The sequence below is a fragment of the Mustela putorius genome, unplaced genomic scaffold (genome assembly GCF_011764305.1).
Source record: "Mustela putorius furo isolate JIRA1106 unplaced genomic scaffold, ASM1176430v1.1 tig00000580_pilon_pilon_pilon, whole genome shotgun sequence".
NCBI lineage: Eukaryota > Metazoa > Chordata > Mammalia > Carnivora > Mustelidae > Mustela > Mustela putorius.
The window spans coordinates 11,217,361-11,236,525 of NW_025421423.1; the positions used below are offsets into that span (position 1 = coordinate 11,217,361).

General features: G+C 39.8%; 1 long non-coding RNA gene across 1 annotated transcript in view; it reads right to left on the minus strand.

Annotated features, from left to right (window-relative positions):
* Positions 1-1,049: 1,049 nt before the first annotated feature.
* LOC123392479 overlaps positions 1,050-19,165 on the minus strand; it is a 30,891-nt gene continuing 12,775 nt past the window's right edge. Inside the window, exons 2-4 of the long non-coding RNA XR_006607204.1 lie at positions 14,881-14,994; positions 13,980-14,185; positions 1,050-2,560 (exon numbers count right to left, since the gene is read on the minus strand). This is a non-coding gene — a long non-coding RNA (uncharacterized LOC123392479). The remainder of the gene's footprint in view (positions 2,561-13,979; positions 14,186-14,880; positions 14,995-19,165) is intronic.

Genomic DNA, 19,165 nt, shown 5'->3' on the forward strand with positions numbered 1-19,165 from the left:
CCTTTAAAATAAATAAATTAAATAAATAAAAATAAGCATGTTGGGGATTGTTAAAAGAAATTATAATAGGACCAGATTACATATTAGATGACAATAATATAATAAATTATAACATTATAATGTGATAGAATATGATTCAGTCACCCAAACCAGGTTGTTAGAGTACTCAAGAGCACAGAAAAAGATGGCCTCAATATAATGTTCCAATGAAAAACAGTAGGGTTTTAAAATATGTTGGCATTCTCCTATGTTTATTTCAACATTGTTCACAATGGCCAAATTATGGAAGCAATATAAGTGACCATCAATAGATGAATGGATAAAGAAGATCTGGTTTACATATACAATGGAATATTACTCAACCATCAAAAAGAATGCAATCTTGCCCTTTGCAACAGTATGGATGGATCTAGAGAGTACAATGCTAAGTGAAGTAAGTCAGTCAGAGAAAGACAAATACCACAGGATTTCACGCATATGTAGAATTTAAGAAACAAAACAAAGGGTTAAAAAAAGGGGGAACAAACCAAAAAACAGACTAATTATAGAGAACAAACAGTTGGTTACCTGAGCGGAGATGCGTGGGGGGATGGGGGAAACAGGTGATGGGGATGAAGAGTACACTTATCATCATGAGCACTTAGTCATGTAGAGAACTGTTGAATCACTATATTGTACTCCTGAAACTAATACAACACTGTATATAAACGATGCTGTAATTAAAATAAAACAAAATAAATAACAAAATGTGTATGCATTATTATACCAACTTTAAAAACTAGAAAAGACTGAAGATCTCAAAAATGAATGTGAGAGGGGACGCCTGGATGGCTCAGTGGGTTAAGCCGCTGCCTTCGGCTCAGGTCATGATCTCGGGGTCCTGGGATCGAGTCCCGCATCGGGCTCTCTGCTCGGCAGGGAGCCTGCTTCCCTCTCTCTCTCTCTCTGCCTGCCTCTCCATCTACTTGTGATTTCTCTCTGTCAAATAAATAAATAAAATCTTTAAAAAAAAAATGAATGTGAGAGTGGTGGTGTTTTTGTGGCTGATTTTTATTTTATTCTTTATACTTTCCTGTGATTTTCAAAAATGTCTGTAATGAACTTAGAATTCTTTCAAATAATGTAAATTACTTTTATAGAGAAACGTGCTTCCATTAGCAATTCTGTTTTTCAATTATTTTTGTTAGTTATATTGGAATTAAAAAGTCATTATATACATTAAATGTAACATTTTTAAATGCTTGGGGTATATGTGCTCCCAACTGCTTTTAAAATGAAATTGTAATTAGATGGAATAAGAGAATTGAGACTGGAAAAGCTCTCTGAGGGTGAAGGCAAAGGCATGAAATGCCCTATTTCAAATATTGCAAAATACTTACCATACAAATGGTAATCTTGTGGACATATTTTGCAGAATGCAATACAAATAAATTAAAACTTGACTTTTAGATCTCGCGTATTTTAATATAAATGGAAAAAGTTTTCAAATTTCAAATTGAGCTAAAAGTTTATTTTTACATTATACGAAAATGAGAAGATAGGCAAGTTGATATTGAGAGTAAGATTATGGAGGAAACAGTCCATCTGCTTAAGAGAATACACTATTGTTAAATAGTGGAACCATCCTTTATATATTTACAATATATGTGTCAGTTAACAATTAACACTCTAACTGCAGTTTAGCTCCATTTAGTGATGCAGAAGAAATGGAGAGAATTTCCTCCCACCTGACGGATTCTCTCTTCTCTGCACAGAGTAAGGCAAGATCATCTGAGAATAAGGGGCAGGTGTGAAGTTCAGGGATCAAGGAAGACAGAGAAGCATAAGTGCAAAGCATAACTTTGCAAAGAATAAGACAGTACGTCCACCAGAAGTGTTATACTGCCATGGCCTCTGAGATTACTTCAGTGATATAAATTGAAAAGTCTCACTGAGCAAACTGGACTCACAGGCTGCAAAGAGAAACAATTTTATTCTTCACCCTCAAATGCCCATTTGAAGCCTCTCTTTTGCACCTACTCTTCTCCGTCCTTCAGATGAAACATTAGGAAGGTCTTCTGCCTGTGATCATCTCAGATAACAAAATGTCCTCTGGTCACTTCATCCCCAAAGAGCCTGCAGTGGGGAATGTGCTGTTCATCTCTATTTCCCTGTTAATGCTACTTCTCCCTGACCCCCTGCTCTGTTCCTCCATCACTTGACTTCTAATGGACCCTCCAGGATGGGAGTAGAGGAACCGAATGGTAAGAAGAGGGAGGGCCTTATTTGACTGGCAGGTATAAGCTGGTGTAGTTTCCCTTAATGGAGGTTTCTCTCATGGGAGCATCCACAGCCTCCTCAGATGCTCCCCTGCTGGACTCTTCCATCTGGAACTCCTTTGTCTCAGGCGGTCCTCTTCTCAAATGAGCCACCTATGATTCCCTTTGGCCTCTCTACCCAGGGGAACCCCGGAACTCTTTTTGCCAAGTACACCTTATCGATTGCAGGAAGGCCTCTGGGTCAAGATTCCTTTCTAAACAAGGCAGACTCATATTCCCACCGTTGGTTTGACATTTGGTCCCTGAAAAAAAAAAAAAAAAATGCAGCTTTGACCTGGCAGAGGGCAGAATGTGGTTATTTCCTAAATGCAGCCCTCTGCTATGCTGACACACAGTTCACTTCAGCCAACCTCTCATTAAAGACTTTTTTCCCTAGGCATGAGTCTAACGTCTGTCTGTATCCTCCAAGCTTCAAAAGCTACCTATCAAAGATGGCTAGGGGGGTAAGGAGGAGGGAGTACTAGATAGGAAAAATTCACAGCTCAAGGTAAGTGAAAGATAAAGATCATAACGGCTGTTTCATCCACCTTCTTTAGGAGTCATGCATAGGGAGGGGCCAAAAATTTGCTCTGGAATGTGAGAGTATTTGGCATCCCTAGTCTTGGGACTTCCGTGAAAACTGGAAGAGAGGCTTCTACTTTATCCTTCCTCTGTGCAATTTTTTTCAGTACCACTCAGCCTCCCAGGTGAAGGGCAAGAAGATGGTTGGCTTCAAGTCATGTCAAGGAGGAATGATGAAAACAGAGTGGCAAGGGGATTTGGGCCCTGGTGAAAGGGATGGAATTGATGCACCATGGAACCAAAGCTGGGTAAGGAAGATAGTAAAGAAGAGCAGTAGGCTAAAAGACCCAGGAGGTTGGGGACTGTAGAAGAATGTTGAGCAAACATTCTGGAAAGATACTGTTAGCAGCTGACTGGCTAAAGGGAATAGAGATGAGAAAGGGTTGAAAAGTCTTTGGAGTTTGCAGCCTGGCGCACTAGCTGCTGGTGACAGAATCGTTGGCAGGTGCAGAGCATCACAGACGAGAGCTGCTTTTCAGGGCATAGTGCTGAACTCCACCTTGACCGAGCTGAACTTGAGAGAACAGGGGGACATCCAACTGGAAATGGCCCTGGAGGGCTGGAACTCAGAACAATAGGGTTCAAGAGAAGCCTTTGAGAGCCCAGAACCAGAGGTATTATTGGCAGTGACAAGACTCATTGACTTCTCTAAAGGAGAAAGTAAAAGGCAGAATGCAGAGGCTGAGGACCACTTGGGAAATGCACTTTGTTAGAAAGAAGGGGTATAAAAAAGAACCTGTTAACAGAAAGGAAGCAGAGCTCTCTTCCAGCTAAGAGAAAGAGCTGCATTTGAGAGCTAAGCTAATCTGTTCTGAAGAGTACTTTATCCAAAAATACCTCTTCTTCCTCTTCCTTCCTAATTCCTAATTGCCTTTATTGCCTGGTTATGCAGCTAAATCTCCTCCTACCTCTTAAACTTGGTTTCCACATCCATAAAAGGAAGGTAATACCTACCTCAGAAGGTATCTGCCTTTTAGGGCTGTGGGTGACATGCGGGGTACAGAGGGCACACCCAACAAGTGTGAGCTATCCTTGTTATTGTTGTTATTTTGTGTACTTGCCTCTAATCAAAGTCACTCCTTTACAAGGTAAGTACACCAAACTTATTTCCAGAGGCTTTGTCTTTTGTTTGTTTTTTTTTGCCTCTCACTTAGCTCTTCCCTCCAATGCGAAGGGCACTGGGAAGAAGAGACTAACTCAAACGTGCTGAGACTGCTAATACTCTGGCACAGTTAAATAAATATGTTGTCATCATGCCCAGGCGCCCATGACACTGGTTTGATTTTTAAGCCTAAGGTTCAAAGGCTACTAATTCTTCTGACGGACTATGCCTACAGTAGAGAGACATTGCCACCAGCTGGACGATGTTGCTTAATTATGTCATTTATTTACTGTATTAGTCTTCTACTGCTGTGTAACAAATTATAACAAATTTAGTGGCTTCAAACAATATGCCTGTATTAGCTCACAGTTCCATGGGTCTGAAATCTGGCCACAGAATGGCTAGATTCTGGGCTGGGGGGAGGCTCACAAGGCTGAAATCAAAGGGTCAGCTACAGTTCTCATCTGGGGCTCAGGGTTCTTAAAAGCTCACTAGCTGTTGGTAGAATTCAGTTCTTTGTGGTTTCAGGACTGAGGTCCCTGTTTTCTCTCTAGTTTGTTTGCTGGGGACCTGTCTCAGTTTCTAGAGGCTGCACCTCTCCATTGGCAGTTCACTACACAGGTGTATATATGCTTTCTTCTAGGCTGGCCAGGATGTTTCTCTTTTAAAAGATTCACCTGATTAGAGCAGGCCCACCCAAATAGTCTCCCTTTTGTCATATAACGTATCCTAATCAATCGACTAATATCTCATCACGGTTATATGCTCCACCACACTCAAAGAGGAAAAGATTATACAAAGGCAGGGATTGCTGGACATGATCTTAGAATTCTACATGCCACATTTTCCTATGGAACAACACTGGTTTCAGGCATTGAACAAAGCACTGTGTCCCACACAGGAGCCCTCAGCCACATGTGTCTATTGAGCATTCAAAATAGGGCTAAGCCAAATTGTGATGTGCATACTGGATTTCAAAGAATGGGTACCCTCCCAAACTGTAAAATATCTCCTTAATACTTATACTTTAGTTACCTATCAAAGTCACAATATTCAGGATATTGTGGTCTCAATAAACTACATTGTTAAAATTACTTTCACCTGTTCCCTTTTCACTTTTTAAAGTGTCTACTTTAAAAAAAAAATTTTTTTTTAAGTAACAAATGTAACTTGCACGATTGGGCAGTTCTGGTCTAAACCAAGAAAAAGCCAAGCGCTTCCATTCATACTGGGTGTCACGAGAGGAGAAGCCAGTGAAGTTGGAGCACAAAGAGGGAGAGGTCAACTTTGCTGGGCAAGAGAGGGTGAACAGGAAAGGCTTCCCATTCACAGCAGACAGAGGGAGAGCATGCTTCTCCAGCAGTCCTCCAATATTCAGGAATTCTCTATATAATGCTGCAAAGCAATAGCTAGTGACTTTTTCATTTCATTTGCATTTTTTGACTTCTTTATTTTAGAAGACACAATTCAGAGTTAGATTCTGAAACAAATACAAATGTCCAAATACAAATGAACGCTTGCCTAACTAACCCTTTAACTGTTCTCCATCCACCTGGACCTTCTCCCTCTTTCTCTTGGACCCCCACAGACAGAGCAACACTGTCTGAACTACTTCGAAGGGTCCGAAACTTCAAGGCTGTCATAGAGAGAAGCCTGTCTTCAAAAGTTCTCCCAGGCAGTGTTTCTCTGGACTTTGATCTCACCAATAGAGGGCAGCTATTACCAGCTTAATTAGAGAGTAGTTAATACCTTCTTGGCCCTCCCAATTAGTTCAAAGAACTCTCTTTGGCTTCCTTGACTTTTGACCAATCACAAAAAGAAAGATTGAAATGTGATCTATAAAATGTTTTCTGTAATGGCCTTTTTTTCCAGTGGGAGATTCCCTGTCAGTTAGTCTAGTCTAGTCTAAAATGTTAGACTCGATCCCACTTCCCATAAAGACCCATGTGAATAATGTTTATTCTTCAGGCAAATACCTTTACATGCAAACAATTAATACCTGTTTCACACATGCCACGTATTAGATGCTGTGCTCAGTATTTATATCATCTCATTTTAACTTTACAGCTCTAAAAGGTAGTAATATAATTGTAACAATTATTGAGTGCTCCCTATGTGCTAGGTACTTTTTTTTTTAATATTTTATTTATTTATTTGACAGAGAGATAGCACAAGTAGGCGGAGCAGCAGGCAGAGGGAGAGGGAGATGCAGGCTTCCCACTGAGCAGGGAACCCAATGAAGGGCTCCATCCCAGGACCCTGGGATCATGACCCAAGCCAAAGGCAGCCGCTTAACCAACTGAGCCACCCAAGTGCCCCAACTTTCCTAATCTTTATTTGTGAGGAAGTTAATTTCAGGATTACATGAGATAAAATGTAAAGTGCCAAGAACAGTACCTGGCACTGGGAGATGTGTTCCATAAATGTTAATTAATATTTCATCCTCACAAAGATTCTGTGTCTTGATGATTATCATTTCTGTTTTACAGATAAATAAACTGAAGCTTGGAGGGCTCTGATTTCTTGCTTTAGATCGGTTGTTCTCAAATGCTAGTGGGCATCAGAGTTAGCCCCAGGACTGACTGAAGCAGATTGCTGGGTACCACCACCAAGCTTCAGCTTTAGGGGATCTGAGGTGGGAGCCAGGAATGTGGGTTTCTAACAAGCTCCCCAGTGATCCCCACGATGCTGCTCAAGGATCACCCTGCTCGAGATCATACAATTAATAAAGACGTCACCCCAGTGGTTCATGCTCTTTACCACAACTCAGCCCTCCCTCTTAGTCTTCTTATGTTAATGGAGCTTAAAGTGTCTACAAATCAAGCTACTGTCAAAACTTAGACAACTTCAAACAAATTATAAAAGAGTTTTAAAAAACAATATAACACAGTTGGTTCACACTATATATTGGGAGATCCCAACCCAAGCAGAGCATCAGTTCCATTTCTAAGAAGCAGGCCATTCATAAATCCTCATTAGGGAGGGTCTTTTGCTCACTTCCAGCCACCATCTATGCTGGCAAAGATGAGTAGTATCTCTTCTAAATATACACATAGACGGACCTTCCCAGGCAAATTACGGCTTCTTACATGGAGGAATACACACCACCTTTGTGTTTAGGGTTTTCTCCAGAGAGGAGAACATGGCTACGGGATTGAGAAGAATTCACAAGGGGTTTACTCAGAATACCACTGTTTTTCTTCTTTAAAAATGTGAAACAATTCTGGCGATATATTGAGGTTAAAGCTGGTTGATAAAGTATACAGATGCTTATTACCTTCTTCTCCGCATTTTCCTGAATCTTTGGACTATTCTCTCAATACATAATTTAAAAGGCCCTATGTTTTCTAGTTAGGAAAGCACATGGAGGAAAACCAGACAGAGCTCCGCCTCCCATGGGAGTCCCTTTCTGGGATAAGGAGGTGACCCCGAGTCAAACAATCATAATCGGCACAGACTTACAGACTATGATCTGCCTTACAAGGCCAAGGGTGAGCGTGTAAGGAAGGCTTTTAACTTTTGTACGTGACCTAGTCTTGGAGTCTAGGAAGGCTACCCTGACGAAGTTGAAATTCAGCTACAAACTGAAGGACGTGCACGTGAGGAGCAGGTGGGTTGTAACCTAGAGAAAACTGTAAAGAGCCCAACTGTGAGGAAGGAGCAAGAAGTTTTCAAAGGGATGAAGGCGTGCCTGTGGGTCTGAAGAACAGTGAGCAGGGAAAAGGATGACCTAAGTTGGAGATCCAGAGTTTCTAACCAACATGAATTCTCAAATTGGCGCTTTAAATTATCTCTCTTTCCTTTAGTGATTGCTTTAAACTCTTGGACTGGAGGAAAATTATCAAAGGTCAACTATCAAAGGTCTTTTACTCAGACTTCTCTTTCTCATTACACTATTAACCTTATTTTGTTGTCATTTCCAGTGTCTCCCTGACTAGTGCCAAGACTCCTTCACTGCCATAACTTCCAGTTGACAGACGATCCCTTCTACTAAAGGAGGTTCATCTTGGTTGACTGTGTTGGATTCAGCTGCCTCCCCATTTTGTAACTTCTCCATATGTTCCCCAACTGACCAAAGGTGACCCAGAGGTAGTGATAGCTCTACTCCCCTATTCAGCAGTAAGATTTTACAGAAGATGAGACCTTCCACTTCCAACAACCTTAAAGATTAAAGGGTCAAAATTGTTCAGGTGGGAAATGAGGGAGCAGAAGGCTAGCTGAAAACAAAGCACAAGGTGACACTGCTGGGTGGGACAAATACGACATTCTTCTAGGAATCTCCCAACTATTTTTTTTTAAGATTTTATTTATTTATTTGACAGAGATCACAAGTAGGCAGAGAGGCAGGCAGGGAGAGAGAGGAGGAAGCAGGCTCCCCATGGAGCAGAGAGCCTGATATGGGGCTTGATCCCAGGACCCCAGGATCATGATTGGAGCCAGAGGCAGAGGTTTTAACCCACTGAGCCACCCAGGTGCCCTTCTCCCAACTATCTTAACGTTAATACCTTGCTAGAGGGGAAAACAACATTGACCATGGCAAGGCTCATGGTATTTTGTAGTTCCTCTCTAGCATTATCTTGTAGGTCCTCTTTAGCATATGAAAACCCTTTGAAACCTCCCTTTTCCTCACTTCCTCCCAACTCCAAGTATATCATCAGCCACTCCTCAAGACCCCCATGCAGCTGCTCTTTCTGCCCACAGGTCCTGACCCAGTGTTTTAATAAAACCACCATTTTGCACCAAAAAAAAAAAAAAAAGATAAGATAAGAAAAAAAAAGAGAAAAAGATGAAGTTCCAGACCTGGACAAGGGTCAGATCAGACTGAGGATTCTGGGCTTGATCAGTACCTTGCGGAATGTAATGCACCTTCATGGTCATTTGTAAATGGACTGAAACTACAAATATTAAAGCCTCAGCTATTAAGCATCTATTGTATATCAAGTGGTGTACAGGCAAACTGGTTCTCCCAATTAAAAGAAAAAAAAAAGTCCTTGTTGAGCGTGTGCCAATTTCTGCAGTGTAAATACTCCCACCATGCCTGATTTCAAGCCATCCACATGATGTTACAGAACACAGAGTTGGGAAGAGATGTGTAGACAGGCTCTGTGTGTCTGATGTGTTGACAGAGGCACTGGCTTCTGTTCACCATTGTATTATATCTCAATAGACAAACTAGAAATAGCAATGATATTGTGTACATTGGTATTAGTGAGAAACAAGCAGTTGGTGGTGGCAGATAGAACATAATCCATTTTTTCACAAAGATTATAAAATGTGCTCTTATTTTATGAAGGAAGTAGCCAGATGAATTTTAGATTTTGCCACTTGATGTCATTAAATCAGAACAAACCATGATTTCAATCTAACCTTGAGTTTATAAGCCTCATTCACCCTTTGTTTCCTTATGTATAAAATGAAGAATCCCTTGAAGCAATGGAATCTTTATTATTTCATGAAATGAGGTCTTTTATAATTGAGATCTAATTTATGTTCATTAAGGGTTATAGCTTTCTAGTTTCATTGTCAGGGTGTGGGAGAAGAAAAAAAATCAGCCATCTGCTTGCTGGTGGTTGCTGACTCAAACTGAAATATCCCCTCTTCTTTGTATGTCAGAGAATTACCACTGAGGTTGGTTAAGTGATTTAACAAGAGTCGAGTGATTGACTCAGCATTTTCAACACCTAGTTCTTAGCCAACTAAGAGGAAGCATCTAATAGATCAAGTATCTGTATAAATAATATAATCATCCTTTATATCTATAATATATTCCATGAACATCCCAGAACATGGTATTAATCTACAATTAAAATTTTAGACACCAACTTTTGGAGCCATTCTAGGTGATGGTCTACAATATATCAGGTCCTTGGGCATCCCTGACTTTCAAAATAAGTTTAAAAGAAAAAAATTCAGTATTAACTCATGAATCCCAGCTTGGTATACCATAGGTGTTTTCGGTGTACCTTTTATAAACCAGATTACACAGAAAGTAGAATTTCCTGATTGTGAAGGTTTTTTTTCTTAAAGACTACACTGTAAGAGTGCTCTCCTTGACAGAAGATATAAGGCAGAATCCTCTGGTGTCACTGACAAGGGGCTACAATAATTTCCCTTGTAAAATATTCCTGTATGATTCATTTATTGCATGAAATAAAAGTGAATGGTAGCACAAGCTTGTGTGGAATATCATTTGAAATCTCTCCAAGGACTTGTTATTACTTTAAAAAAAACCCATTACAGTAATATATTGTGAAATCTTATTCATGTTTGCCTCAAGGGCTGTACTTGGGAGCACCAAAGAGCCACCCAGGGGCACAGGCCATGGACTGGCCATTCTGCTCTGGGAGATCTTCTAAATTTTTATTATGGACATGAATTTTCACACATTCTCCAAATAAGGGAAATGAATTACTGTGTACTAGCTTCAATAATTACCCATTCATGGCTGATCTTATTTTATCATTACCCCTACCCCCTTCCTATTCATCCAACCCCACAATGAATTCCTGAGAGCTTTCAAAGGAAGTTATGGAATTTTACCCTGCGGCAGTAACAACTACTCACCTTCCCTCCAGGAGACTAGACTTTCTTGTAACCTCACAGTATGAGCATTGCCAATCAAAGAAAGAGCGAACATATTTTCCAAGGCATTCCGTCTACATGTTCAGGGTTTTTCATCAATCATATGAAAGAGAGTGACATTTTCATTTCAAATTAAAGTGACTCATCAAGCCAAAGGGGTGGGTCATTGAGGACACATGACACCTTCCAGTGTAACCTGCTCTTTGACTGTCAACACCTGTAGAGTTACCTTGCCATAAATCTCTTCCTGACCCTTCCATATTGAAAGATTGTTTACCAAATCCTGAACCTTAGCAGTATAGAAAGAAATGGTTTCAATATTTACTGCAGGAATCCTCAATTTTTCGAGAGTTTGAATTTAAATCAAATTCAAAAGCAAGTCCATACGTTACATGAGAAGTAAAGCAAACCATTGGAAAAAGCACTGGGGGAGAGAGAGAGAGATACATACACTGATTCTTTCAACCAGGAATTCTGCATCTATCAATCTTTCTTAAACAATTAAGCAAGTCCGCATAGATGTATGTGTTAGGGTATTGTTCACAATAAATTGAATGATACTGGTGACAGTTACTGAGTAACTACTGGTGTCCAAATATTGGGCACAATTAATTATCCAACAATAGAAGGTTGTGAAAATAAATCATGGAATGCCCACATGACAGAATATTATGAAGCCTTAAAGAATGATGGGGAAATACTTGTGATTTAGTAAGTTACCAAAAAAAAGTTATCTTTAATAAATAAATTATAAAAACAAAAGTAATGACAGGAGAACCTACAGATTAAGACACTTAATTGACATATTAACCAACTGCAATACATTGTATCACCTTTATAAGTCCAAGTGTGCACACATGTTGGTGCACACATACATGAAAGTTGAGAACATTTGAATGATGACTGTATATTGAATGATACTATGGCATTTTTATAATGATTTTTTAAATGTGATCATGGTGTATTATTATTTATTAAGTTCTATATTTAGAAATGAAATGTCATATTGACGGTGTTGTAAAGCGATGGATGAAACAAGATTCAGAGTCTGAGGGTTCATTATACTCCATTCTCTACATGTTTAAAATTATGTACTGTCAAAAATATTTTTGAGCTATAAAACAGTATGTATACTGTGATCCTATTTATTCATTTAGTTTTGATATCTTTTCTCTTATTCTTCCCTATAAAAGATGACTTAATTTTTTAACATAGACATAATATACTGTTTGTAAAAAATAAATTATTTAGGAACTTGAACTAATTTATGTTAGACATTAATCACCCACAATTTGCTGTTTTCCCATTATTTCTAATATATCACTGAACTTAACAGTTCATAAACTGTTAAAAATAACAAGGTAAGGGCTCCTGGCTGGCTCAGTTGGTTAAGTGACTGCCTTCGGCTCAGGTGATGATCCTGGAGTCCCGGGATCAAGGCCTGCATCAGGGAGTCGGCTTCTCCCTCTGACCTTCTCCTCTCTCATGCTCTCTCTCACTGTCTCTCTCTCAAATAAATAAATAAAATCTTATAAAAAAAAAATAACAAGGTAAGATGTATTATCTCAAACTAAAATTGCTGATCTTCTGTTAACCTAAGGCCTACACGTCAATATGAACTGACTTGTCTTCCATGGCCTAGGAGCAATTCATGCCCGAAGCAAGCGAAGAGATAAATACAACTCTTTTGAAATCCTGGGCTTTCAGGTTTTAGGACAAAGCTAGACCTTCATAAACTAAACAAGGAAATAATCTAACAGGGGAATGTAGAGAAAAACTTTTTATAAATGATTTGTACAGTTTATACAATTTTAAAGACCATTTTGCCTAAATTAGCAAGAAAATGTGATTTTTCCAGGTACTAGTTTTGCTTTTGCTCTGTTCAGTTGGCTAGATTTATTTTGGAGAGGGGAAAAAGTAAGTCACTAAGAAACTACATCTTCAAACTCCTAAAAGAGGCATTTAAGCCTTAAGTGGGGCTTTTAGAAAATGACTGTAAGCATATGAAATGGAATTAGGATTAAATATCCAGTATTTTATCATATCACAGTATCTGCTGATGGATGTGTTGTGCTACAGAACTTGCCCCTGCTTAAAAACTCAGCCACAGCTCCTAAGTACAGGAAAGAATGCAGTTTGGAAATGGATTTCTGTGATTCTGCTTGTGTCCCTCATGGCTCCAAGTGTTTTAGCAGACTAGAAAATCCCGCTTGACTTCTAGTGTTGATCTCCCCTCCCTGGTCTTCTCAACCACAGGCCCCAAACTCCATTTCATTTAATTAACTTCTGTCTCACTCAAGCTCCTGAGCCCCAAGTACATCTTGTGTCCAGAGTGAGTCTTCACCTCACTGCAATCGGCTCTCGTCCCGTCCTGTCCTGAAGCCAGATGGGTGCTGGGAACAGGAGGATTCTCCCCTGATCCCTTCTCCAATAGCAGCTCAGGTCATGTGTTTTGGTTTCCAGATTGCTCGCCTGGTCAGCACCAAGAGAGAAGCCCCAAGTCCCTCCAGCGGTGGTGCTTGTCATTATTCAACCAGTAACCACAGGCTGAGGTCTGGCTCCCTATATAAGGGACCACCTGGACCCACACTGCCCCCTCGTGGATGCTGTTCTTCCTGCCTGGCAATCCCTACAGCCAGCCTGCCCCTTGCTCCACCTCTGGAACCCCAGTATCTCCTAAGGTGAGGGCTGAACACAATTCGGACTGTGGGACACTCCTCGATGATGTGCTGACTGATACATTTTTGGGCTTTTTATAAGTTGGACTGTTAAACACAGCTATTATTAAAATGTATATTATACAAACATACAATTAATTTACATTAAAAACAAAGGTCATAAATATGCAAACTCGTCACTTCTAAATAATCTTACTACATTTTGCTATTGTCTATGCCTGTAAGTTATTCACATCTATTGTTATCTGGATGGTGGAAATGACTCCATTTATCAACTCATGATTGAATTGCATCCACAGGCTGGCTATGGATAAAACATTAGAGCAAACACCAGTGAAAACATTCAGTGAGAATCAGTTGGCTACATGGAATTTAGAAGAGAGTAGTGTGTGTTTTATTATCATTTATAAATTGTGTGCTACACACCCTTTATACCAGTAAAATTGATAAATGGGTATCTTTATTTTTAACCCTAGAGAACTCATTGTTAACAAGTTTGAAGCACACTGTAGTATCCCTTCCTCCCACTTAGGGCCAGTTCTATAGACTGGTGAAATTCTCTGAGTTCTGTCACTACCTACGAGACAGTTGGAGGCTGAGACTCTCACATCCAACCCCCTCTCGTTTTATCTTGTCCAGGTCAAAGGACATCCACTGGCGGAACACACCTGGCCTCTTCTGTTCCCTTACACATGCCTCCACCCCAGCACCCCTTCCCGGGGAAGTGAACTGACTTACCTGGTTGGTGAGTTTAGGAGAAGAAGTCATGCATGGTCTAGCTCTTGCTTCCTTTCCTTTTCTTCAAGAATACCCACAGAAAGGCATCTTTCTGCATGTGGGGGAGGTTGCCGTGTTCTAATGTTGCCTGAGGTTGATGAGTAAGTTGGTCAAATGCCCAAGTTTGATGCTGAGAACTCCACTTGCTCCAAGATAGCAGTCAAGTTCTGTGAAGTAGCATTGACCAGTAATGAGGGCCATATATTGGCCTCCACTGATGACTCCTTTGCCGTAGATCTCAAATGGTTCATATATTGAATGGGAAACAGGAGGGCTACTTTTTGGGTCCCTTAGAAACTCCAGACACGTCTTCCTCTGCCATCAGCAGAGTGCTGGAATGCCCTTATGGTTCTGCCCATATCTACTGGTATGCATAAGCATAAGATTATAAACTTGGATGTCAAACTTATTTGATTCTAATTCCTTTTATTACCAATATGTGATGATAATAATAATACTGACACAACTGGGCACCTTTTGTATGCTAGATATTGTAAATATAAAGATAGGCCCTGTTGAACAAGTCTTTTAATGACTTAGAGTGTTTAAATAACTTTCCCAAGGTCACAAAGTGACCAGACTCGTTGTCCGATTGCAAGGCCCTTGCTCCTTTCTTCACACTTTCTCTTCTTTTCTTTCTTCCTCCCGTCCTCATCCCTCTAGTCTTCTGGCCTCTCCTCTCTCTCTCTCCTCTTTCCCCTATCCTTCCATGATGTTCCCTCATTTCCATATTTTCTAGCCCCTTGACAGAAAACTAAGACAGCATTTGAAGCCTCAGGGTTGCAGTATGTGTGTGCTTTTATTTTATATCTACATATATAGATAGATTTCGTATGTATATATGAACTCCTACAAATCTTACCCCAACAGCTGAGCCCTCAAGAAACTTGGCAGCAAGCAGAAGGAAAATTGTGGCTGTCTTTTCAGTGTCCTCCTCAGGTTTCTGATGAGGAATGTTCAGCATCCTTTCAAGGTCCTGGGGGAGGAAGTCACAAAGAAAACAGTGTGTGAGAAAGACCACAAGATTTCATCAAGCTCGGGTCTGTCCAGGCTTGACCTGAGGGTTGGGCTCTATGGAGAAAATGCAGCCTTTCCTTAAATGGAGTGTTCTGAATTAAGGTTTCTTTCCCTGGGGTCAATAGTTGTGTAGTAGGTTCAGGATTTGACACAGTTTGCAGATTCTTGGGGAATGACTGAGGGAAGGGGAGGAATACACACACACACACACATTCTCAGTGGGGGTAATATCACCCTCAGGGGGGTGAAAATTGGTTCTTGGGGGAGAAGGTAAAAAGATCTCACTCTCTTCCCATATAAATCACACAAATTACCTACATATATACAGTTCCTAAACAAGCACACAGTGTTATCTGTGGTATTAAAATGTCATATTAAGAAAAACATGTCTAAGAATGGGGAGCAATTCTTAGGAGAGCAGTAATTTTTAATGGTTGAAAAGCACTGATGTATAGAAAGAGCCTAACAAAGTATGGACACATGGCAGGGATTCAATGCATGTGACTTTAGTTGGTACTATCACAGTTGGTTGCTATTATGTTGGTCCTACAAACTCGCTAGAGAACCATGCCATCCCATCATGGTTAGGGTGGAGAAGAGGGTACTGTGGCATATTCCCAGATGAAGTTAGCTTAAGTTGGATCCAGCACAAGCCAGAGGTCCAGCGTTCTAAAAATGAATAGATTCCTGCACACCACTGGGCTGATTTCCAGGTGCCCAGAAGTACTTGTTGAAGTGTTAAAACCCAAAGAACAAAGAACATGGCACAGATATGTGCTGGCCTGTATGTACCATACAGGCCAGCACAATGCCCACTTGAATCTTCTGGGGAAAGGAAACCTTCCCGAATTCAGTTTCTTCCTGGCCGAGTATTCACCACCAAGTTTTGTGCACATGCCTTGTTTCTCCTTACAGAGGACCTAGCTTCCAAGAGGCACTCAATAAATGAGTTAATATGGGGTTGGAGCCAATGTTGAGAGACTTCTCATGAATGCTTTATGTGCTCTTCAGAGTGGAGGAATACTAAATAATCCAATGATTACTCTTAAAACCTATGTTTGTGCTACTTTTAGTTTATAAAGTGGTTTCACTTGTAATATTTTATTAGATCATCACAATAACTCTATAAGGTAAGTATTCTATCCCCCACTTGGAGGATAAAGAAGCTGAGTCTTATAGAATTCACTTATTTGTCCTCCTTAGCTACCAAATAACAAGTAGCTTGGAACAAAAGGAACAAAATTCCTTTCTACTGTACTATACCACTTGTAATAATGCTCTCTTACAGAGGAAGAAGACACATGAAATGATAAAGTTATGAAGGAAAAGCCAAGCACTGGGACTGACCCCTTTGTGAGGAATATGGTAATGTCTGTGAATTGACACAATCAAGTCATGCAAGAACGGGTGTTATCTTCCTGAGTATAAATCTAGCACATGTCAGAGCCTGCTGAGGTTGGTCAAAGGTATCACTTGCCAAGTTCAGAGAAATGGAAGCCCATCAAAATAGACTATGAAAATATCTCAAGATGATGTGAAATTGGGGACATAAAAGACTTAAAGGCAACTGTTTAGAATAAAAATATGATATGAAAAGTGAACCACTAGGTACACACTTGGTACAAATTTTTATTTCAGAGCCATAGTTTCAAATGTAGGAATGATGGATATTTGACCAGGAATGAAGAGAATTTTTCAAAGACTGAAAAGAATGTGTTTAGTCCGATACCAACTCATCTGGCCAAAGGGGCTGTAAATGGAAAACAGATGGGAAGGGAGAAAAAAACACCTAGATTAAACTGAAATGGGTTTCCATGAATGACATTAAGGAGGGGCTGGGAAGAATTTCAACAGTAAGGGAGGTGCTGAATGATTCAATAAGAAAACAACCAGGAAGGACATCAGAAAGAAAACGTAGGCAGCAGATGTCCAGATATCATGCACAGAACATAAGCAACACAGCAACTTTGATATTTAGCATAGGGTGACAAACAAGACCTCACAGATACCACGGAGAGCTGGTGAAATGGAAGAGATCCATGGGAACACAGTAATAGAAGGGTGTGTGTGCACAAAGACCTGTTGGAAGGAGATGGAGCAGCACTGTAGGCTGTGATAACAATAGATTCAGCGGAGTCTCTGAACGCTTGGATGAAGATGAAAGAGGAGAAGAACAGAAGCAATGTTTTCATGGAAGCAGAGCTGAGCCACATGGAGGAAAGCCACAAAATTGGCAGAGCATACACAATGCAGATAACATTTGGATACTTCATTCAGATAAAAGCAGTTTTTCACTTGTCTTCCTAACAATTCCATGTCCTAGAGGGTAAAGGAAGTAATAGAAATAATTGTGCTCTGCTTCCAACCAATGGGAAGAAGCCATTCTTCAGAGTGGAAGGGGTGGGAACCTGGAAGAACATGGCCACATCATCTTCAAAGTAGGGCAAGCTTATGTACAGAAGACTTTAGGAAGCTAGACCTCAACATATTTTTTAAAATACAGGCATAATTTCACAAGTTTCCAAAAGAAGACAGAACCAAGAAGTCCTCGGAAATATGACCTTGGACAACTCCAGTGAGGAGAAAAAGGTGGGGAGATTCTTAAAAAGAAATTTAAGTGTTGACATAGAGCTCTTTAAGTTAGGATACAGAATGAACAATGAGAAAGATGGAGGTAAATGACAATGCTACGAGAGTGACATGGAAACACACAAATAGTAGCAGAAATGTTTAATTCCTGGAAGAATGAAAACATGCACAAATGGTAAGGACCAGAGGAAGTGTTATGGACCCAGGGAATTACGATAATGGATAGTAGAAAGGATGTACTATTTCTCAAATGATGTCACATTCCTTTAGGCTTCGAAAAGGACTGCTACTGTGGGGCTGAAAACGTAAAAGTGTGTAAGACTATGGTGAAATCCAAGTTTGGGGAAGATGTTACCCAATCCTTTTTGGAATCTAATCTAGGACCAGACTTGGTATTCCACAGTCTGTGAATCAAATGGCATATATTTGCCTATCTCCAAACTTTCTTCCTACAAAGTATTATTTATTGTATTTCAAAAAGTTGATCTGAAAATTCTTGCAAAAGCTACACGATATCATTCTTTAGAGTCAGAAAAATTTCTTCCAATTGCATTCTCTCTTTTCCTATCAGAGTTTTACAACTTGGATACATTAAAGCTGGTTTTAATTGAAGGCTTAACTGGCTACAGAAGGATAGTTTGTAAAGTCCTCAGCAGAATCCTGTTTATACCTCTAGGCAATGAACTCTTAATTAAGGAATTTCACCTTTACCAATGAAAACTGAAATATGTTGGAGTTTCTTAAGAGTTGTCTGGAGTAGTTTCTCTTAAAATAACTTGGAAACATGAATGTCATCTTTTATAACAACTATGGGGTTAGCTCTTAATCAATATACCATTTTATGAAGTTCAAGACTAGGCAAAACTGATCTGTGGGGATGTAAATCATAATAGTGGTTACTAGTGTACTTCCTAGGATAGGATGATGGCATATTCTATTTTTCAACTGGAATGTTGGTTACATGGATATATGCATTTGTCAAAACTCATCAGACTGTCACTGTATACAATTATCCCTCTATAGAATACATAAAAAATAATTTAATAACTCTGGGCAGTGATATGAAGAGAAAAAGGAATGATTTTCTATGATGACTTGACAGTAATTAAAGAAAGCTAACATAGTCAAGGAATCAAGAGAAAAGCAGAGGCTCAGAGCTTGAAATTAGCAGTGTTCTCAAAGCAGATTTAGAGAAAAGTATGTCTTACCAACACCCTTGAGTTGTTAATTTCCCATTGTGGAGAAAGTGCATCATTACCTTTTAACCAAGTACCAGTGGTTTACAAACTTCCATGCACATAAATAACACCTTGGGTACTTGTTAAAAATGCAGTTCTGGGGTCCATACCTGGAGATTCTGATAAGGTAAATCTAGGTTAGTGTTTGGGAATCTGTACTTCATAAACACCCTTGGTGAGTTTGACGTAGGAAGTCCATGGACCTACACTTTGAGAAATACTTCATTTGATAATCAAATCATAAAACAAGCTACCACTTCCTTTAATTTCAGGCTCTCCAGGCAATCTTCTGATAATAAAGCA